General features: G+C 37.0%; 1 pseudogene; it reads right to left on the reverse strand.

Annotated features, from left to right (window-relative positions):
- LOC137621593 (integrin beta-PS-like) overlaps nucleotides 1-6,062 on the reverse strand; it is a 32,684-nt pseudogene extending 26,622 nt beyond the window's left edge.
- Nucleotides 6,063-24,807: the final 18,745 nt, after the last annotated feature.

The raw sequence follows: 24,807 nt of genomic DNA on the forward strand, positions 1-24,807 counted from the left end.
AAAGCAAAAGTACGACTTTGTGATCGCATACCAAAACAGCACTGAAAAGAAGAAAAAAAGAAACTCTTGGCAGAATCCCGCTTACCTTTGGGTTTGGACACCACATGCAACCCTGGGTTTGAATGCAAGCGTCACATCTTTCTTGGCCTTGGCAGTTGGTCTGCGCCTGCGCGAAAGGAGACACCAAGCACAGGGCCAGGGCGAGTAGGCCTAGGAAACCTCCCTTCTTCCAAGAGACTGCTTGGCCAGATGATGTCATTTTGGCCATACACCTGAAATGGATATTTGTAGGTTTTAAAGAAAGATTTTACAGAGCAATGTATATAAATGGTAGTTTCATTGAGTGGATAATATTTGTCAGATATAAATAAATGTAAATGATAAAGATTTATTTTGTGACATTAATACGAAGAGAAAAGAAAGCAAACTATCTTATTTCCAACAGCATATTCAGTACGTCATCAGCTTGACAAAGGCAAACAATACCAATCTAAAATGACTTAAAGTATATTTTTTGTTTTAGTAAATTGCCCTTCAATTAAAAATCTAATCTTCATGCTGTATATCAGTCAAAGAAGTACTTTGGTATATATTTCGGAAGTAAACCAGCTCTTGAATATATATATATATATATATATATATATATATATATATATATATATATATATATATATATATGTATATATATATATGTATATATATATATATATATATATATACATATATATATATATATACACACACATATATATATATATATATATATATATATATATATATATATATATATATATATATACATATATATATATATATATATATATATATATATATATATATATATATACATATATATATATATATATATATATATATATATATATATATATATATGTGTGTGTATATATATATATATATATATATATATATATATATATATATATATACTCTAGTAAAGATATTGAAAAATATACTACTAATTATTTGAGGAAAATCTTTACTTCTTGGAATACTCTATAAGTAGGCTACTTATTCAAAGATCATTCTATCATCAACGGAAATTTAGTGAAAGGCCAAGAAACTCTGGAGTATTTATACTAACACCACAATCTCCGCTAATGACAGAACATGGAAATGTTCGAAACCATCCCGATTTTGTACTTTGAGAAAAATTTTGAAAAGTTTTTTTTCCATGAGGAAAAAAATCCTTCAAATATTTGTCGTTTTACTTTCACACTACCTACGGTAAAATATCTTTCTACCCCTGATATAAATGCGGAGATACTATCCTTCTCCTGTTGTTGTTATTATTATTATTATTATTATTATTATTATTATTATTATTATTATTATTATTATTATTATTATTAGTTACTAAGCTACAGCCCTAGTTGGAAAAGCAGGATGCTTTAAGCTCAGGGGCTCCAACATGGAAAATGGCCCAATGAGGAAAGGAAATAAGGAAAATAATAACGTTCAAGAGAAGTAATTAACGATAAATTAAAATAGTAATAAAAAATATTCATATATAACTATAAAACTTAAAAAAAAAAAAAAGAGGAAAAGAAATGATACAATAGTGTGCCCGAGTGTACCCTCAAGCAAGAGAACTCTGCCCCAAGACAGTGGAAGGCCATGGTACAGAGGCTATGGCACTACCTAAGATTAGAGAGCAATGGTTTGATTTTGGAGTATCCTCCTAGAAGAGCTGCTTACCATACCTGAAGAGTCTCTTCTACCCTTACCAAGAGCAAAGTAGCCACTGAACAATAACAATGCAGTAGTTAACCCCTTGAGCGAAGAAGAATTGTTTGGTAATCACAGTGTTGTCAGGTGTATGAGGACAAAGGAAAATATGCAAAGTAGGCCACACTATTTGGTGTATGTGTAGGCAAGGGGAAAATGAACCGTAACCAGAGAAGGATCCAATGTAATACTGTCTGGCCAGTCAAAGAACCCAATAACTCTTTAACAATAGTATCTCTCCTGTTCTTTGTTCTTTTTTTTTCCCTTTAACTCATCGTAAATGTTATCTATTGATATGTGAGTAGACACAGGAGTAATGCATTACAACGAGAATGCCTTTAAATACATTTTACACAGGGAATTTTCCATTGATCTTCTCTTCCATTCGAGTATATATGTAATATATGTTTTAATGTTAGTTTTTAAAATATTTCATCTTAATAGTTCATTACTTCTTGTATCGTTTATTTCCTCATTTCTTTTCCTCACTGGGCTATTTTTGCCCTGTTGGAGCCCTTGGGGATATAGCATCTTGCTTTCCCCACTAGGGTTGTAGCCTAGCAAGTAATAATAATAATAATAATAATAATAATAATAATAATAATAATAATAATAATAATAATATCTGTGAATATCGTTGTCAATGCTATCGTTTATACACCAGCCAAGCTGCAAATCTAAGCTGGAAGATTGATTGATATAAAGTTTTCTGGCATCCTGACATCTAATATGCTGGAAGAGCACCGGAAAGCTAATAAGTTAATGTCAACGTAAGGTTAACAAAATAATAGCAGATTACCTAAGTAAGAGAAAGTTAACCTGCTCAATAACAAAAGGCTTTGTCCTAAAGCAATCTTCTGAAGTTCCACCAACTAGGTAAGTAGGCAGCTCTTCTAGGAGAAGGACACTCCAAAAATCAACCCATTGTTCTCTAGTCTTGGATAGTGCCATAGCCTTCCACTGTCTTGGATTAGAGTTCTCTTGCTTGGGGGTACATTCGGGCAGGCTGTTCTATCTTATTTCTCTTCCTCTTTGTTTTCGTTTTTTTTAAGTTTATATATGAAATATATAATCTAAAGTTGTTAATGTTCTTAAAATATTTTACTTTGATTATTCATTAGCTCTCGTGTAGTTTGTTTATTTCCTTGTTTCTTTTCCTCACTCGACTATTTTTCTCTGTTGGAGCCTTTGGGTTTAGAACATCTTACTTTTCCAACTATAGTCCATTTCTTTTAGCGATGCATATTTGCACAGACTCGCGGCGGTGCCCTTTTAGCTCGGAAAAGTTTCCGGATCGCTGATTGGTTGGACAAGAAATTTCTAACCTATCAGCGATCAGAAACTTTTCCGAGCTAAAAGGGCACCGCCGCGAGTCGGGGCAAATATGCATCGCTAAAAGAAATGGACTATAGTTAGCTAATAATAATAATAATAATAATAATAATAATAATAATAATAATAATAATAACACTATCAACTATAGCGCCAATAAACTTATTAACGATTCTCCGTCTTAAAAACAAAAGACGGCGGACTCTGTCTGATCATCGCTTGGTGTTCTTAAACACGCTAGGATGACATGCACGATTAGAGCACACCACGTCGTCTAGTTTAAAAAAAAAAATATTTTTTTTTACTTCTCGAAGATACTTTATGCGTGTATTTTGAGAACTCATCCTCTTAATTCTATTTTATATGAAACAAAAGCATGCATACATATGGAATCCCGTATGAAAATAGTTTTCGTAACACTTGCATCGTTTTAATTCTTCAATTCTGCTTGATGCGACTATAGGCTAAGCACAGAACGGAAATCGATAGATATAGAAATGGGTTAAAGCTGGGAAGAATATGAAGATATGCTGACTAAGCCTTTCAATTTAATGACTATCGGCTGACTATAAACTTAGTTTGGGGATTGTGTGCTGCACTTAAAAGGTGTAATATACTACTGAAAAAACTATGCATCTTGTTCCGATATTATTATTATTATTATTATTATTATTATTATCATCATCATTATTTGCTAAGCTACAACCCTAGTTGGAAAAGCAGGATGTTATATGCCCAGGGGCTCCAACATGGAAAACAGTTCTCTGAGGAAAGGAAACAAGGAAAAATAAAACATTTTAAGAAGAGTAACATCATTAAGAATAAATATTTCCTATATAAACTATAAAAACTTTAACAAAACAAGAGAAAGAGAAATAAGATAGAATAGTGTGCCCGAGTGTACCCTCAAGCAAGAGAACTCTAACCCAGGACAGTGGAAGGTCATGGTGAAGAGGCTATGGCACTACCCAAGACTAGAGAACAATGGTTTGATTTCGGAGTATCCTTCTCCTAGAAGAGCTGCTTACCATCGCATTTATTGCTGAATGACGCGAGCAAATTTTCTTCACGAGGACTAAAAAGTTAAAGCTGGTAATAATTTCAATTTCACATCACAGTTATCGTTTGAGAATTTCGAAACATTTTGTTCAGTTTCTCCGAGACAGTAACGAGACTTGAGACGGAGCGAACGAACCAAGCGTGTCCGTTGAAAATGAACGTGATTCTTGCATCTTTTCGAGTATTAGCTCCAAGTATTAACAGCCAAATGCCAATGATTCAGATAACTTGACACAAGGAAACATGTGCTAGGGCTATACGTTGTGGCGACGTTGTTTGGTTAAATGGACTTTATTATGGCATCAAGACTTGTTTTTATGTTTGTACAACATTGTCAGGTTTTGGGTTGAAGGGGGGGGGGGGGTGTTGGCATTTACCATCGATGTACTACTGAGAGAAAGTTAAGATAGGTTGTACAGCAAAATAGAATTAAGGAAGTGGGAAAGGAAATTAAATAATAAAAGGAGTTACTTATAACATGGATGAATGACGGAAAAACACAGAGAAAGCACTATAAACGAAGGCTAATCGCTGACCCCTATTGGAGGATGAGGAACAAATTTGGTAAACTGTTAATTTCTTTCCTGTCAAGGCCTTCCTTACGAGAATGAAGCTGTAAAAATTGAAAACCTATAACAAACCTGAATTACTTCTAGACAAAAAAGAAAAAAATAAGAAAAAACAACAACAGTTTAACAGGATCTCCAAATGTTGCATATACGAAGACACTAAATACACTATGGTAACTACAGCTATACCGTAAGCAGAGGCCCATAGTCTTGCAACCTCACTTCTTTGCGGTTACACTGAAACAGAGGGGTAGGTCTTTCTAACCATCATCTCCTAGAGAGGGATAGACACACAAGCATATATATATATATATATATATATATATATATATATATATATATATATATATATATATATATATAGATAGATAGATAGATAGAGAGAGAGAGAGAGAGAGAGAGAGAGAGAGAGAGAGAGAGAGAGAGAGAGAGAGAGAGAGAGAGAGAGAGAGAAAGAGATCATAAACAGATGTGAGTGGAAGTACGTGTCAGGCCTTTGTCCAGCAGTGGACTAGTTCTATATATATATATATATATATATATATATATATATATATATATATATATATATATATATATATATATATATATATATATATTATAGTTGGCCCAAGAGATAATTTGGCCTACCCAGATTTTTAACCACCTGGTACTTTATGCACAGCTTATGTGCATGAACAAATTGCATTTTCCAGGAACAGGATCACAAATTATAAATAACTGAATGTAGTAATGAACAAATAAAACCTTGTCTCAGCTTTATTTGTGGACATGAAAAACGATGGTAAACACACATCGGAGTGTGACTCTTATAACGATTTCAGTTAATAATCAAAACGCCTTGAACACATTTCTATTTAACGGATACTTTACAATGTCATTCATCATTCTTTTTTCGTGTGTAATAAAATTCTCCGCATAATTGGCTAACAAGAAACAAGAACTTATTCGCGCCGACTTCTGGATATACTATTTATAACATTCACATTATATATTTATTTCCATTGTGCTTATTAAATTCACCTAGCACCGATACAACTCACCACGTTTTGCGAGTATAACATTTATCTAAATGAATAAAAAAAATAAATAATGGAAAATGTCACTTTAAAAGTTCTATCTAGATAAATAAATGTCATAAGAGAAAATAATACTTACGTATATGAATCTTGGCTTCCTTTTTATTGAACTCAAAGTTCAAGAAACTTATAAACTAACCTTTTTTTATATGTCAATTTATTCTTTACAGGCTATAGATATGCACAGTCGCTAGAGTATAGCAAAAGATACCCTTCCTTGAACAGGGCATGCTAACAACTAAACAAGAAAATCTGTCCAGTGTCCACTCGTCTCCAGTCCAGTACATACTTGGGTCAGTCTCTGCAACGGCCACCCTTCGGTTTATTTTTCTTTATTCTATACTTTCACTCACTTTTGCTTTAGTTTACTTTAGGGCTTGTCTAATATTTCTTTTATGGGTTTCCAAAGTTTGTAAAATGATTTTTCGTTATTCAAATATGTTTTCCTAATTCCCTAACTCAGAAAGTAGTTTTTTTTATCATGTTTTCTCTATTTTCAGGGTGTGGTCTCATAAGTAGGATGTTCTCGTTTCCTATTCTATCATTTTGTTTTTTAATCCTAGTATAAATTGTGCCAATGTTTCTTCCTCTTCATCACATAGTTTGCCTTTCGTATAGACATTTTCAAATTTTGCCCTCCCCCCCCCCCCTCCCACAGTGTATCCATAGTGTGTTAGTGCGTGCTCTAAAAACGTATGACTGAATCATGTCCGTTTCTAGATACGTTTTCTTCTTCCTTTATTTGTGGTTTCCATCTGTAGAATAGTTACAGCGTGCTTTATATATATATATATATATATATATATATATATATATATATATATATATATATATATATATATATATATATGTATATATATATATATATATATATATATATATATATATATATATACATATATATATATATATATATATATATATATATATATATATATATATATATATATATATATGTATATATAATCTTCCCATATTTTTGAGTCCAGTGCTTTTATTTCTCGATCGAGATCTTTGCATTGAGAAGGGTCTGAAGGTTTAAAGTCATAACTTGATAGTCTTCAATAGTTTTTCCCATTTCGTTTGTTGTTTTTTTCAAACATATCGATAATGATTTCTTTTTACCAGTGCGTTTCCGTTATTCTTCATTACATATTTAACGTTATATAATTGAGTTTCGTAACTTTCGTCTAACATTTAGTGTTGTAATTGTTTCTGTTTATTCAGTCTCTGCAACGGGACCTCTTCCCAATACTCCTTCATTTCTTCCAATAACCTTTATGCTATCTATCATTCCAGATTTAATAAGTTATTTGCTTTCTTTTTAATACTCCTTTGTGGATATTGTAGGTAATTTTTATTCTTTCTTTAAAAATTTCACCAAAGTACAGCAGGCAATTAAATTATCCCACTAGTGTCTCTTCTTATCTTTCAAACTTAGCAGTTTGCTCTCGCTATGTCTATTAGTATCGCCTGATTTATTACTATAAAATAATGTGATTTGTGGGCACACCACTGCAAGTTTTGGGACAAAGCGCTGCAATTATTCATTAATTTTAATGACTGCCTTATATTTTAGCCAAGTTCTTTTGTTGGCATTTCCGGCATATTTATTATTAAAAAAAAAAATACTTTAACTTAAAAAAAAATTTCCTTACTCCCTACAACTGAACAAATGCTCAGTTGCATCATCTGCCTCTGAAAAACTTATATAGCCTATGATTTTACTTCGTGTTTCTATAATTTTCTTTTAAATCTAGAATGCAATTTTAATAATTTCAACAGCAGACAAGATTAAAACTTATTTTGCGTGAAATCAGAGGCAGAAATATATTGGGAGTTTCCCTTTCCTCTGCAGATAATGCACCATATCTCACCTGCCTAGATTTTCGTCCAATATGCTATAATGAAGGCTTGATGTGATGACCTGGTTTGTATGTGTAATTCTTTTAGTTAACAACAAATAATACATCTTAGCATTTCATTCCTCAACAATAGAGTAAATTCTACACTCTTTGGCTGCTTTCTTCTTTCTAGACTTCTACTCAATCTTCATTCCCCTTTTCTTTCTTTCAACTTTCTGTCAACCCTCTTTTGATTTCTAATACATAAAGCTTAACTGCACAGTATTCCCCCCAAAGTTACAGATTACTGCCAAATACCTAACCTACGCCAGAGGAATTCCATTAATTCATCAGTTAGTTTTAAAGCTTATATAAATCTGCTTCGTTTATTGGAATCCCACAAATTTTACCTAAACCTACGGTATTCCTCTTCTCCCGGAGTCCCGATATACTTTAAAGACACTATGCAAGCTCCTGCTTAATATCAAGCTAATGAAGACGACATCCTTTACATAACAAGACTCAAAGTCTAAGGCCTCCGAGTGCCGTAGTAAAACAAGTGAACCTACTCTGATCTGTGCCAGTTGAGAGATATGACTAAAATCTTCTTACAATGCCTTGGGTGATTCATTTTCAAGGATTAGGTCAAACTGATATTGTCTGGGTACCTACCATAATCCCATAGAGACCTGAACTGTGGGTTATCCTCTTCTTCAAATCCTGTTTGGTTGCTATGTATCTACAGGTTCTGAAACCTCCTTTAGAGGTGACCACACTGCATCTATAGCCTAACTACGTTATGTCTAACATAGACCTTACTGTAGAAGAGGCTGCCCAAGAAGGATTATGACACTTTGTTCCCCAACATCAGGATGGCAAGAGTTGAAGGGGTAATAACCAACTGCCATAGTATGGACATTTTTAAAAAATTCACCCATATAGTTGTAACAAACCAGATAAGTCAGAAGTGTTGGTCATTGGAAGCAAGGAAGACAATAAGCATGTAAATGGGAAGATTTAAAATGTAGGTGATAAAAGAGCACCTGAATCAAATATTTGGGGGAATGGCACAATGAAAAAGGACACCATGAATTGAACATTAAAAAATGGGAAGAAAATGTGGAAATCATGAGGCATTAAATAATGAATAATGGAAATGTGGCAAAGGTGGGAGATGTGGCTATGGATATAGATTTTAGAATATGAGAAGCAGTATTAATCTCTACTATCTTGGCCAATGCAGAAATATGAGGAAGAATAAAAGAGAAATTAAGGAATTGGTAAGCATACAGAAAATAATAAAAGGAATGGTGGAACAACCCTAAACAATACCACACATCTACTGAGGCCGAATAACAGATACAAGAATTTGGGCAGTGGAAAACAGGGCAGAATATAAAAAATTATGTTACTATGATTTTGAAGTAAAATCATCTTGGCTTAAAAGCTATAATCCCTTCAACCAGTAGCCTGCAAACACTGATTTCACAAATTAACTTGGGCTCTTAACTCTGCAGTTCTATGTTGCATTGTCGTCTATCATGTGGTTATCAAAGTATCGATGCAAAATTTGACTTGACTAAATTAACAGCCTACCTAGTACTGTATTTTGTTCCCCATCCACACTCTCCCACCAAATTATATCACAAAATCCTGGTAAAACTTAATCAATTTTAACATATTTTTACACCAGAAAACTCACTTGGTCCTACACACAAATCTTGGTATGTCCTCTCAGGTTGTAGGCAGGTCGACAAGAACTCACTTTTCCTCTCCTTGTTCCTTTCCCATTAATATCGATCCTTTTCATTCACTTTTTACACAGGGTCTTCCTTAGCTCACACCACAGCTATACCACAATATTGAAAGATACAGAAAGAAACTGATTAGTGCAAGAGATAGAAGATCAATTAAGGAAAACTCATAAAAACTGCTAGGGTGAAAGGTGGAAAAAGTAGAAATGCATTAAAAAGAAAAACTTGGAAATAAATTAAGATACAATAGTTAAGGACAGAAAATAGTGGCTACCAAAAAGAATGAGATGACAAATTTAAGTCACTAAAGGTAAGCACAGAATAGAATATACAGTACAGTATAGAGGGATTTAGTACAAGATGCAATTGTAATGAAGAAAGCTAAGCTTTATGTGCTAGAACTAAAAAGTAATTTCAAAAGAATAAATGTAGATGATTTAGACTGAGTTATGGGGGTTAGAGTTGGAAAGAATAGAGCAAAAATTTACATGCAAAAGCCAAAATACTTCAGGGGTTAACAATAAACTTTGGTGCCATGGATTTAGAATGCCCAACGTAAGAAGTGGCTTGGTATGTAATGAAGGCAATTGAAATAAGGGAATTACAGGAAAGTATAAGGTAGGAAGGAAGAGTACTCATGATACATTAAAACTGTTATTCATGCTCTGTCCTCGGGTATCAATGCTTCACACCTGCTCAAGTAGTGGCCACAGTCTTTTTGAGCTGTGGAGTGAGCATCGTGGAACCAAGAAACGGAACACATGGGAGAAAATACTCCACTTACTGCACTGGTTCAGTCTTCTGCTGAGATATATTTCCTGCTGTGACATCTGAAGGTGAATTGTATTAGATAATGAATTTGGGACATGACCCAGCACTGGCACCATGGAAGCCATTAAGTGCCCCAATGTAACTGGGGGAAACCCCTGCAGTTGCAGTATGAAATAAAAATTAAAAGGTTGGACAATAAGATGGAAGAAAAGTAGCAGGAATGGAAGTATAATAAAAGGCTAAAAATCAAGTGCAGCTGGTGGACAAGGGGATTATTAATATTAATACTACTACTAACTAAGCTAGTTAGTTATAAAAGCAGGATGCTATAAGCCCAAGGACTTCAACAAGGAAAATAGCCCAGTTAGGAAAGGATATAAATTAAAATAAACTATAAACGAAAGCAATTACTAAAGAATATATCTTAAAATCAGCAACAAGGTTAAAATAAATCTGTCATATATAAACAATGAAGAGAGAATCATGTCAGCCTGATCAACATAAAAACATTCCCTGCAAGTTTGAACTTCTGAAGCTCCACATTTTTAACTGCCTGATTAAGATAATTTTACAATCTAGTTACAACTGAGATAAATCTTCAAGAATGCTGTGTAGTGCTGAGCCTTATGGTGGCAAAATCAAAACTATTAGAATTACCTGATTACCTAGTACAATGTACAGGATGGTACAGTCTGGGAAGATCTAACTGCATAGGTTGGTCAGAATTATGAAAAATGTTATGCAACATGCATAAAGAACTAACTGATTTTTAACTTTTCTATATTCTCTGAAATAACTTACATTACTTACTATGATCTATAGAGTGCTTTCAATGACGTCACTGGAAATCGCCGGCGGCCATGCTGGAGGGCATACAAAGCGAAAACATGGCGGCTGCTACAGCGAATATGGACAATGAGAGCGACTTTGTCAAACAATTGTCGGCTGATGATAAGCGTTTTTACAAGCAGAAACTCGATCTAATTGATGGCCTAGATCCATACCAGATGCAGAATTCATTCAGTCAAAATATTGAGGATTTTTCCAGTATTTCATACATTGATATGGTGAACTGCTTGGTACTGTCGGCCAACCCAGAACATGAGTGGGCATACATTTCCATTGAATAATCTCCTTCCAAAATTTGTTGTTTTTCCCTTTAATGCTTTTAAGTCCAAAATTAGATAAACACTGGGCCGATGAAGAGAGTGTTTATAATTATAATGCTAATATTGATCATTTAGCCTAACCTTGTGTATTATAATTTTTTATTGTCAAAATGTATGTAAAAGTTTTGCATTATTATATCAAATCTTTATCAGTTCATGCCTAACCATTGTGTTTGTGTTTGGTTACAAATGCTATAATTTCTTATATACATATAAACATATGATGGACAAACTCTATTGTAATGCTCTTGGATGGTCGTTTTGCCTCCTTGCAATTATATGCGCAAGTTTAATTATTTCTTCGATGTTTCATATATAAGCTGAAGACCCCTTCGGGCTAAACCAGCTTTCAGATATTATTATTATTTATAATCAATGTTTATTCATCACATAGGCCTGTATGTCTGCACAAATTAATACACAAATTAAAATAAATATAAATATACACTTAATTATATATAGGCATGAGCACCTTGACGAAATAGAGACCTTTGACGAAATAGAGACCTAGGTAAGTAGCCTTTGTTAATATAGCCAATATGGGCGCTTTTAATTTTTGTTTTGAAAATCTGAGATGCCCCTTTGATGTTTAAAAATTGAGATGCCCCCTGCCCCCACACACACTACACACTGAACTGACGATGATACTTGTGAAGTCACCTATGCGATCGGATATAGCATGTTTACACAGGAATAATGATACTTTTAGGGCCTAGCCGAGACTGACCTGATATGAAATGATCAGAACAAATACCTGCGTAGGGTAGTGAGGATTCACGTAAATCAGCCCGTGATATTCTGGTCAACCACAAGTCACGTCTGCGCTTGGATAATTCTTCTGTATCTTTGTCCTGATTCTGAATAACTGCCGGTATGCAGTAGAAACTCTTGTCATCTCTTCGTCCTCGATTCCCACAGCCAGCAATAGCGCAAAAACTGGGCATTGTGTGAATGTGAATGTGATGAAATGGCTAAATATTCAACAGTTCAACCATAGCTATTCACTGAACGTGTCTTTGTATGCCCTCCAAGATGGCGGACCGGAAGTTTGATGACGTGTATTGAAAGGACTCTATTGCTAAAGGAGTGAGAGGAGGGATTCCCCAATGAAGGACCAGGGGAACTACAAGGAATCCTGATAACTGATTTGACATCATCAGAAGACACGCTGGCACTAACAGATTCTCATCTTCTATGGTTACTATGTCTTTCCTGTATACTTTTAATCTGACAGGAAATCAAATACACTTAAATCATTCACTGAACAAGGGATACACTCCTCACATTTATCTTCTACGCTATTTTTCCTGCTTTCTTGGAAGACATATGAAGAGATGATTCCAACCATTGTAGATCAAACAATTCGACTGACATTTACTACAAATATCAATCATAACATGTTATTTTTATTAATAAAATAAATTTTTGAATATACTTACCCGGTGATTATATAGGCTGCAACTCTGTTGCTCGACAGAAAACTCTACGTTCAAAATACGCCAGCGATCGCTATGCAGGTAGGGGGTGTACATCAACAGCGCCATCTGTCTAGCAGGTACTCAGTACTCAATGTAAACACAGAACCAATTTTCTCCTCGGTCCACTGGGTCTCTATTGGGGAGGAAGGGAGGGTCCTTTAATATATAATCACCGGGTAAGTATATTCAAAAATTTATTTTATTAATAAAAATAACATTTTTCAATATTAAACTTAGCCGGTGATTATATAGGCTGATTCACACCCAGGGGGGTGGGTAAAGACCAGCATTACTTGTTTACATTATTATGAGCTAAGTATTTTGTATTTCATTTTAGCAGTTATTCAAAATAACAAACATAAAATAAATAAGTACCTGGTAAGGAAGTCGACTTGAACAATTACTCTGCCTTTTTAAGTACGTCTTCCTTACAGAGCCTCGCGATCCTCTTAGGATGCTGAGCGACCCCTAGGATCTGAAGTATCAAGGGTTGCAACCCATACAACAGGACCTCATCAAAACCTCTAATCCAGGCGCTTCTCAAAAAATGACTTTGACCACCCGCCAAATCAATTAGGATGCGAAAGGCTTCTTAGCCTTCCGGACAACCCAAAAACAATAATAAAACATTTCAAGAGAAAGATTAAAAAGGTTATGGAATTAGGGAATTGTAGTGGTTGAGCCCTCACCCACTACTGCACTCGTTGCTACGAATGGTCCCAGAGTGTAGCAGTTCTCGTAAAGAGACTGGACATTCTTAAGATAAAAAGACGCGAACACTGACTTGCTTTTCCAATAGGTTGCGTCGATTATACTTTGCAGAGATCTATTTTGTTTAAAGGCCACGGAAGTTGCGACAGCTCTAACTTCGTGTGTCCTTACCTTCAGCAAAGCTTGGTCTTCCTCATTCAGATGGGAATGAGCTTCTCGTATTAACAGTCTGATAAAATAGGATAAAGCATTCTTTGACATAGGCAAAGATGGTTTCTTAACTGAACACCATAAAGCTTCAGACGGGCCTCGTAAAGGTTTTTAAATAGAACTTAAGAGCTCTTACAGGACATAAGACTCTTTCTAGTTCATTACCAACCATACGATAAGTTTGGAATATCGAACGATATTGGCCAAGGCCGAGAAGGCAGCTCGTGTTTGGCTAGAAAACCAAGTTGTAGAACATGTAGCCGTTTCGGATGAGAATCCGATGTTCTTGCTGAAGGCATGAATCTCACTGACTCTTTTAGCTGTGGCTAAGCATACCAGGAAAAGAGTCTTTAAGGTGAGATCTTTCAGGGAGGCTGATTGTAGCGGTTCGAACCTGTCTGACATAAGGAATCTTAGTACCACGTCTAAATTCCAACCAGGTGTAACCAAACGACGCTCCTTCGTGGTCTCAAAAGACTTAAGGAGGTCCTGTAGATCTTTATTGTTGGAAAGATCTAAGCCTCTGTGACGGAAGACTGATGCCAACATGCTTCTGTAACCCTTGATAGTGGGAGCTGAAAGAGATCGTTCTTTCCTCAGATATAAGAGGAAGTCAGCTATTTGAGTTACAGAGGTACTGGTCGAGGATACGGATACTGACTTGCACCAGTTTCGGAAGATTTCCCACTTCGATTGGTAGACTCTAAGGGTGGATGTTCTCCTTGCTCTAGCAATCGCTCTGGTTGCCTCCTTCGAAAAGCCTCTAACTCTCGAGAGTCTTTCGATAGTCTGAAGGCAGTCAGACGAAGAGCGTGGAGGCCTTGGTGTACCTTCTTTACGCGTGGCTGACGTAGAAGGTCCACCCTAGGGGAAGTGTTCTGGGAACGTCTACTAGCCATCGAAGTACCTCGGTGAACCATTCTCTCGCGGGCCAGAGGGAAGCAACTAGCGTCAACCTTGTCCCTTCGTGAGAGGCGAACTTCTGCAGTACCTTGTTGACAATCTTGAACGGAGGGAATGCATATAGATCTAGATGTGACCAATCTAGTAGAAAGGCATCTATATGAACTGCTGCTGGGTCCGGGATTGGTGAGCAAAATATTGGGAGCCTCTTGGTCATCGAGGTTGCGAAGAGATCTATGGTTGGCTGGCCCCAGGTGGCCCAAAGTCTCTAGCATACATCCTTGTGGAGGGTCCATTCTGTTGGAATTATTTGCCCCTTCCGACTGAGACAATCTGCCATGACATTCAAGTTGCCTTGGATGAACCTCGTTACTAGTGATATGTCTAGACCTTTTGACCAGGTGAGGAGGTCCCTTGCAATCTCGTACAATGTCAGAGAGTAGGTCCCTCCTTGCTTGGAGATGTACTCCAAAGCCGTGGTGTTGTCCGAGTTCACTTCCACCACTTTGCCTTGAAGGAGAGACCTGAAGCTTTTCCAGGTCAGACTTACTGCCAGTAGCTCCTTGCAGTTGAAATGCATTGTCCTTTGACTCGAGTTCCATAATCCCGAGCATTCCCGACCGTCTAATGTCGCACCCCAGCCTACGTCCGATGCGTCCGAGAAGAGAACGTGGTTGGGAGTCTGAACAGTCAGGGGAAGACCCTCTCTAAGGTTGATATAGTCCTTTCACCAAGTCAGACAAGACTTTATCTTTCCGGAAACCGGGATCGAGACCGCTTCTAGCGTCTTGTCCTTTTTCCAGTGAAAAGCTAGATGGTATAGAAGAGGACGGAGGTGTAGTCTTCCTAGTGACACAAATTGATCCACGGATGACAGTGTCCCTACCAGACTCATCCACAGCCTGACTGGGCAGCGTTCCTTCTTCAGCATCTTCTGGATGGATAGCAGGGCTGGGGGCTGATCGTCTTGTTCAGCAACGTCCTCATCAGAGGGTTCCTCATCCGAAACTGATGAGGAAACGGCAACGGAGTGGGCAACGTCTGACTCGCTGAATCCGGTCGCACTGGTGGATGCGTGACGGAGCCGGACGCAATATCATGGAACTGCTGCACAGTCTGTGAACTGTCAACAACCATGGGTGCGCGAGGAAGTACAGCGTCAACCCGAAACTGTCTAGACTGTCTGGGTTGTGCAGTCAACACCCTACCGGGTTGCTGAGGTTGACGCACTGCGTCACAACAAGTCACCTCTGCTGGTTGTTGAACGTCCTGAATGTCAACAACCACCTCCGAGCGTCGCTTAACGTCAACGTGCGACTGGCAACCCACACTGGGTCGCATCGGTGGAGGAACCACCTCAACTGGCAGACGTGAGTAGGTTACCTCAGCGTCAACAGGTCGCACAACCGACCGGTTGGAAGGTTGTTGGCCAGAAGGAGGAACCACCTCAACTGGCAGACGCGAGTAGGTTACCTCAGCGTCAACAGGGCGCACAACCAACCGGTTGGAAGGTTGTTGGCCAGAAGGTTCTTCTCCGCATTTAAGTCCTCTATCAAGGACACAAGCTTGGACTGCATGTCTTGCAGCAAAGCCCTTTAGGGTCTACGGGAGCAGGTGTGGCAACAGACGGGGTTAGCGACTGAGGCGGAACCATTTACCATCCCTGAAAGCCTTGTTATGTGTGAATTAATAGTACAGCAAAACTTCAAAGGCTCACAAAAGTTGAGAAGTTGACCTGTAAACAACTTGGAGCGTCTCCTGGCTAGGCGCCAGGGCGAGTCTACCAGAATTGAGAAGTCTATCTGGGCAGAGGCATGAACTCCCAAGCCGAGAACTTCTCTCGTGTCCTATCAGACTCTCGCTCTATAAGCCAGTTTAAAAGAAGGGAAATCAAAGGCTGAATCCCTAAAACTCCTCCTGGTGCAAAAACCAGTCGCCTAGCCAACGTAACGCTCTCTAGGAGAGCGAGAGAGCACTAGCTTAAAAACAACGGCTTCGAAGTAGCTAGGCCTAGTGTAAGTTCTGACGTTTAGGCGAACGAGGAGCAGCAGTTACAAGATCCGGACGAAGATCCTTAAAAAATCATCATGATTTAATTAAAGTCCATAGGAGGCTAAGCAGCTTAAGGCTCCTCTCCAAATGACAGAGTCCTCAAGGGAATATCAGTAGGAGGGAGAACAGCACTTTCTCAGCTACAGGAACCTTGTCCGATAAAAGCTAGGTTACCTCAGTGAGTCTCTCACTGGTGCATTAGTAGCAGACCAGAAGGCAACGTCATGTAACTGCTTGACAGTCTGTGAACTGTCAACAACTGAACTGTCAACCACAACAGGTGCGTGAGGACATACAGTGTTCACTTGAGACTGTTTTGACTGTCTATACTGAGCAGTCAAAACAACTCTAGAATGCGGAGGTTGACGCACAGCGTCAAAACAAAACAACTTAGACTGTTGTTGTACCTCGCGAACGTCAACGGAAGGTTCCGTGCGTTACTAAACGTCAACATGCGGCTGGCAGGGTACACTGGAACGCATGGGTGGTGGGACTCTCTCAGCTGGAGTGCGGCAGAAGGTCGCCTCAGCGTCCAGAGGACGCACAACCGTGGTTGGTTGTAGGCTAGAGGTTGGTGCAGTGTCAACCTTCTCCGCACGAAAGTCCCGCATCAATGACGTTAACTGAGACTGCATGGTCTGCAGCAAAGACCACTTAGGGTCTACAGGAGCAGGTGCGGCAACAGACGGTGTGACTGCCTGATGCGGTACCGCTTTGCCTCTCTTAGGAGGTGAGCAGTCGTCGGAAGACTGCAGCGAGTCCGAACTGACCCAGTGGCTACAACTGGGCCGTTGGACTTGCGCAGAAGGGACCGACTTGCGCTTAATAAGCTGCGAGACCTTGGTCCATGGTTTCTTACGAGAAACCTCTTCCGCAGACGAGAAATAAATGGGCTCTCTCGTCTTTGTGTGGGTGGGGCGATCTTGGGTAGATACGCCCGAAACCACGGAGGGAAACGTCTGTTCGTTGATCAAGGCCTGACGAACCCATAAGTCGTTCGACATTACTTCTCCCCTGGGCTTGGGAGCTTGCAAGAGGTCCCGGACTAGGTGAACGACAGGCACGAACAGACGAACCCTCGGACGCAACACTGTAACACTTTGCGCATATCACTTTATCACTTTGATTTTCTGTTTTGCACTTATTTCACTGAAATCGAAACTTTTACTGATTTCTACCTGAAACACGCAATTCTACCCTAATTTAAAAGGTAGTAATTGCGAAATCAGTCGTATAATGCAGCTCATTAATACTAGCAAAAAACAGAAAACATATATAAAGATAAAAATTTCAGTGGCTGGGAAAGAGACTAAACACTAGTTCAAATAAACTACGTTTACAATCTCTCACCGCACATAGCCTGGGGACAAGAATAAAACCCTAGAAACGTTTTACCTTCTTCCCCGTACAGCGACTAGGGACGAGAGTAACGCGAGAACAACGTTACCCGCTTGAACGGAACGTTTTCTCTCCTCTCTCTCCCTCCGTCTCTATCTCTCTCTCTCTTTCTCTCTTGATTTCGCACCTAAGAGAAGAGCCCAGTTATATATCGTCAAAAAAACATGTTATTTGACTAAAGGAAAAAAAAAAACTGAAAGGTTTTCCAATAAAAAGTTCCTTTAATTTAGAATTCAAAACATTAAAGCTAAGAAAGAATGAACAAAACGTCAGAATCGATTTACTCTTACTGCAAAGTGAAACCGTGATACACTCTCTCTCTATCGTAACGATAGAGCGCATGTTGAACGTCCTGAACGTCAACAACTGCGTAGTCTAAAAAACTAAACGTTAGTTCATCTTTGAAAACAGTACGAAGACTATCAAAGAAATTCTTTCATAAAACATTAAATTTAAAAAGTTTTAAATTCTTTAAAGGCTAAATACGATATAACGGGCTCAACGTTGATTAACTTCGGTTCCAAGTTAGGACCGCCTACTATCAGGAAAGGTCGCATATAAACAAAACATAAAAATTATCTTTATATGTTTATAATAAATGGAAAGTTAATCGAAGAGGCCTAATAAAGGCGGAGAGATATAAAATATATAGATCTATAACGTGTTAAAAAAAATTACTAAAAACCTAAACACACTTCCGTCTAAGGGAAGGGTCGGCCATTTAAAAGTGAAAGAAAGTCCATACTCTCTTTGTCACCCTAATTAAATCTATCCAAAACGAGTTCAAGTTTTGAGATGAAGATAAAACACCTGCATAGCGAAAGCTCAAAACTAGAATAGTGTACTTCACCAAATAGTTGTGAAAACAAATCCAGTTAGTAACAGCGTATTAGTAGGTCTTGCCGGTAGCCCGACAGAGAGAAAATTGGTTCTGTGTTTACATTGAGTACTGAGTACCTGCTAGACAGATGGCGCTGTTGATGTACACCCCCTACCTGCATAGCGATCGCTGGCGTATTTTGAACGTAGAGTTTTCTGTCGAGCAACAGAGTTGCAGCCTATATAATCACCGGCTAAGTTTAATATTGAAAATAATAAACCAAAACAAGCTCTTTCCCAAGTCAAGCTAAAATCAACAAGAAAAGAACTAGCAAGGAACAGAAATGGCACCGAGTGATATCGATCGAGAGCAATTGCAGTTCGATGCTCATTGGATGGCAAACAGAAAAGATACGAAGAACGAGAGAAACTGAGCATCAAATGACGCTCCATGATAAAAGCTACCTTACAGTTAGAGCAAAAATTTTATTTCTATCATAATTCATGTTGGGAATCTCACGCTTTAAAAGCATTATAACACATGGACACAAGGTAAGACATTGAAATATGTATATCAATGTTGTAATCCACTGTCTACAGACAGATCTGGGTCATGAAATTAGCCTCAATTCCACAATTCTTTTTAGTATCAATGATTGGCATCTAACAATGAGTTATTCTTAATTTTATATTACCTACTTTATCACTCTACAAAACCCGTCATTTATTCATTATACTGTGCTTTACTTCAGTGCATTCATATAATTGTTAATTGGAATATTTAGATTGTAACTTGTGAACGCTGGTGAAAATTTGGCTGGTTTATCTTCACCTTTATTGTCATTTTAAGATCACATGAACAAATATCCAGCAGTTCCACATTCAAGCAATTTATAAAATGATAATTTTAACTGCTAGATAAGGAAATTTAGAATCAATAATTTTTCAATCTTTCTACAGCACTTCCAAAACTACTGAAACTTGTAATCTTCTAAGGTGTATTTCAAATAATCTTAACAGCAGAAAGAATTGCCTATAACCTACATTGATTTGCTTCAAAAACACTTGGAAATCATGTAAGGTCAGTGGCTTACTGAAAGAACTTTCAACTCAGGGAAAGTTCTCTGTGTCTCTACAAATACATCACATCATATGTCATAAGCAAACGAGTGTATAAACATATTGAACATCCTAATCTGCATGCTTCCACACTTGAGGATTTGCAACTGTAGCAGAAAATCCTAATTGCAAAAGGGGGAAAGTAAAAAAAAAAATCTAAAGGGAATACCTAACATATCCTAATATTTGTTCTGGGAAAGTAATAAGTATCATTTATCACTTGGGATATAATGGTTCTTTAAAGAATCCCATCCATATACCAAAGGCACCTCCCCCAATTTTGGGGGGTAGCCGACATCAACAAATGAAACAAACTAAAAAAGGGGACCTCTACTCTCTACGTTCCTCCAGCCTAACTAGGGACTCAACCGAGTTCAGCTGGTACTGCTAGGGTGCCACAGCCCAACCTCCCACATTATCCACCACAGATGAAGCTTCATAATGCTGAATCCCCTACTGCTGCTACCTCCACGGTCATCTAAGGCACCGGAGGAAGCAGCAGGGCCTACCGGAACTGCGTCACAATCGCTCGCCATTCATTCCTATTTCTAGCACGCTCTCTTGCCTCTCTCACATCTATCCTCCCATCACCCTATCCTATCATCCCTTCTCGTACATCTCATAACCTTACTCTTACCCACATTAACTCTCAACTTCCTTCTCTCACACACCCTTCCAAATTCTGTCACTAGTCGGTCAAGCTTCTCTTCTGTGTCTGCTACCAGTACAGTATCATCCGCAAACAACAACTGATTTACCTCCCATTCATGGTCATTCTCGCCTACCAGTTTTAATCCTCGTCCAAGCACTCGAGCATTCACCTCTCTCACCACTCCATCAACATACAAGTTAAACAACCACGGCGACATCACACACGACTGTCTCAGCCCCACTCTCACCGGAAACCAATGGCTCACTTCATTTCCTATCCTAACACATGCTTTACTACCTTTGTACAAACTTTTCACTGCTTGCAACAACCTTCCACCAACTCCATATAACCTCATCACATTCCACATTGCTTCCCTATCAACTCTATCATATGCTTTCTCCAGATCCATAAACGCAACATACACCTCCTTACCTTTTGCTAAATATTTCTCGCATATCTGCCTAACTGTAAAAATCTGATTCATACAACCCCTTATAAATAATTAACTTTAAAAGATGGATGTCTGAGCAGTCAAATTCTATTTTCTTCCACTAACCTTTATCCCGTCAAGCCTTCTTCCAAAGTGGTAATAACAGAATATGCAAAAAGTATGTACTGTAGAGTAAAATTAGGGGTCACATTCAAGTACAAACAAAGCACTGGTGTTTCTACAGTTCAACTGATGGCTATAAATATATAAATAAACAAAAAGGACATAAAAAATTAGAAAGCAAATTTATATCACACTTCATTACCTTGAAAACATTATACTCTACTGAAAAATACAATGCAAGCAAGTTCTTATAAATATAAGGTTTGCCAAAAGCACACAATGTGTGGAATAAGCTATAAAAATAACAATGATTCAATTTGAAAAATATGATAATGTACGGCGAGTGAAAATTTTCTATTCTTTTCCAAAAATATCACTTATCACATTTCCTTGAAAAATACAATACAGTATGTGGTTAATTTCACTTTACAAATTCATGAATATAGAATCTAAATGCAGTATCAATAAAAGTTGTCAGCTGTAACATGATGCTCTACAGAAACACAGTAATCTCTCAACAATTTCTATATCGCCTATAAATCTTATAAGTTTGAATAAATATAAAAACTAAAGTTTAAATATTAGAATAAAACCCAAAGGAAAGCCACAAGCATCTTCCATACTGGATAAAATTGTACCAGATTAATTTTATGTCACATAAAAGCTTTCTTAAACAAAATAAAATTTCATCTACTATTTCTTCAATAATGTATAAAAGGATAAAAAATAAATTCTGATGATAAATATATTTTATAAATATTTCTTAAAAACTTCAGAACATTTACTTCTTTAGAGTATAAAATTCATAACAGGCTTAAGACCAATTACTCTTATTCCAGGAAGTATTACCATTTTAAATACAGCATACTAATGATACAAAAAAAAATTACAAGACAAACGTACCACTTACAATACAACAAATCTATTCTCTAAAACATACATTTCTGTTTATGATGATTCTAGACTTTAGATGAATTTTTAATTTCAGAAATCGGACAGAACTGCTACTTCCTGTAAACATCTCCTGTATACTCAACGTAGCAAGAAATGGATGATAGGGTAGGGCATCTGGTTAGAAAGGGATTCCACCACTGTGCTACTTTTCCAAAGATCACTGGCCTGCTCTCCAATTCCTTCTCCTTACTGCTGTTTCTACATAAATTGGTTTATTTCCAAAATTATATTTCTTTATTTGCCTTTTCTATTAAGAAGTACCTCTTCACATTGTAAATAATTGTCTTAGCGGTCATAAGGCCAGCTTGTAGCAAAAGAACAGAGTATCGCAATAGTGTATACTGTATGATATAGTGTGTGTAGCGGAAGCATCTGGCATATGGGCATGGGAGGGAGGACCCCCCTCATATACCATGCTTAGGATGGGGGAAATTTTTACACAGAAAACACGCCTTGAATTTTACCTCATTGATGGTGTGGAACAAAAGTTAGAATAATTTTGTATACAATTTAACAAGTACACAAATTTATATAGCGACAGAGAGAGAGAAAGAAAGAAAGGCAGACGGTAAGGAGGTAGAGCAGGGTTAGAGAAAGAAAGCAACCCAGTGGTTTGTGATGTAGTAACAGTAGGGGGGGAATGCATTTAAAACCAAGTGCCCTACTCTATCATCTGTTTCTCGCTGCGCTGAGTATAGCAGATAACACAAGCTTCCGATTTCAAGATTTTCACAGAAGACAAAAGGCGAAAATAAAACTTATGAAAGAGAACAGCCATTCACACATGAAAGATAAAATAGGTTTCCTAATTACTTTCTAAAACAACCATGGGTTATGAAATTCAATACTGTGCCAACCTTTGATATGCAAATTTTTCCCTACATTCTCATTACAGATAATGCTAAAAAAAACACATTACAATTGATGTCTAAAGTCATACCTGAAGCATAGATGGGTTCTCTATGACTAAATACCAAGAAAATATCTTATGAACAAAAACAGACTACAAATGGATCACAAGGGGAACGGAGAATACATTTTAAGATAATTATCAAGAATATCACCATGAAATGTCAGTACTGTAATGTAATTATTCAATGCAGATGTCCCCTTTTTTTGTAAGAACAATAATTCAATTATACTATGTGACCATTTAGTTCTCCATTTAAATATCTACTGATCTGTCCTTTTCCCCTACCTACAATTTGTGATGTCATGAGCACTTATAAAGAAAAACTGTAAACTATATGAAAAACTTGGAGAAATGAAAACAATTTTTAATAGAACCTGTAAATCTCTAAACCCTATGCAAGCAGGATTTGCATAAAGAATTTATCTCTATTTGCTGGTTATTATATAGTTTTCCTAGGTTCCATGTTACAATACTGTACACAAACAGCACAATTCATGGGTTTATCCCTGTAAGTGGCAAAGTGCATTTATCAAACTACTATACTGCCAACACTATCATCCAAACATAAGTACAGTACCAAACACTCTAATAATAAATTACTTTTCAGTCATAATCTCACCACAAACCAATCTATATTAATTCTCCATTGTTTTGTTAATCAATTCAATACTTCTCTGTATCAATCTCTATTATTCCTATAACTCACTTTGAATAAACAAGGAACATTCACTCAAAAGAAAAGATAAAAATATTGATAGAGGTGCAAGCCCACTAAAGGGACAAAACGCAAAACTAAGAAGGAAAACTGTGATTGTATTCCACACCAGGTGCAAAAAACTGGCTACACCAGCATGTGACTCCTCACAACTCAACATGTAATTGAACTCTACAAACAATATACTGTTTTGTAAAAACCTGGATCACTGCGTAACAGCAAAATAGTAAAACTGAAAATTCCCAAACAAATATTGAACAATATCACTTTAAATTGAACTTTTATTACCTTGATTAGGAATGACATCATCTCTACATATTGATATCAGGTTATACTACTAATTTTTCACTGTTTCAACTTGAGGAATTAAAAAAAATGAATTAAACACATGTGTACTTGTTTCCTTAAAACACATGGCCTCCTGTGAGTAAAATGAAAGTACAGTACTATGAACACAACTGCTCATAAAATGATTGTTTCCAAAACTTCATTCCTCTCTGGGACACATTTTGTTCCATGTGATCTTATGAAATATAAGAGCTTCTGAGATGGCAAATGTTCCTTTTCCAGGTTCCCATAAATCATTGACATCATATAAGATTGTTACTGTACTACTGACCAATCACAAATAACTTTTCATCTGACGATATTACCCTCTTACCAACGAAATACCTTGTTATTATCCTAATTATGACAACTTTTACCCATATACCCAACCACGTAAATGGACAATGAAAACCACTACAGTACTTTTTATATAGATGAACAGGAAATTTTGTAAACTTACAAAAACAATGAAGAACTGATAGCAAATGTGATGTTGATTATAATACAATGGATAAGGGAGACAACTTTGAATGCTATGTAAACTCGCCACTGAATTCTATACCTTCAAATTAATTTTCTGAATCGCTCTACCTTTTTCCTCATGTAATTTTATTTTCAATAGTATAATTTCTTTAGTTAATTGTGCATGGGTGTTTTAGGAAAATATTAAAAAAAGAGAA

The sequence above is a fragment of the Palaemon carinicauda genome, chromosome 28 (assembly GCF_036898095.1).
Source record: "Palaemon carinicauda isolate YSFRI2023 chromosome 28, ASM3689809v2, whole genome shotgun sequence".
Taxonomy (NCBI): domain Eukaryota; kingdom Metazoa; phylum Arthropoda; class Malacostraca; order Decapoda; family Palaemonidae; genus Palaemon; species Palaemon carinicauda.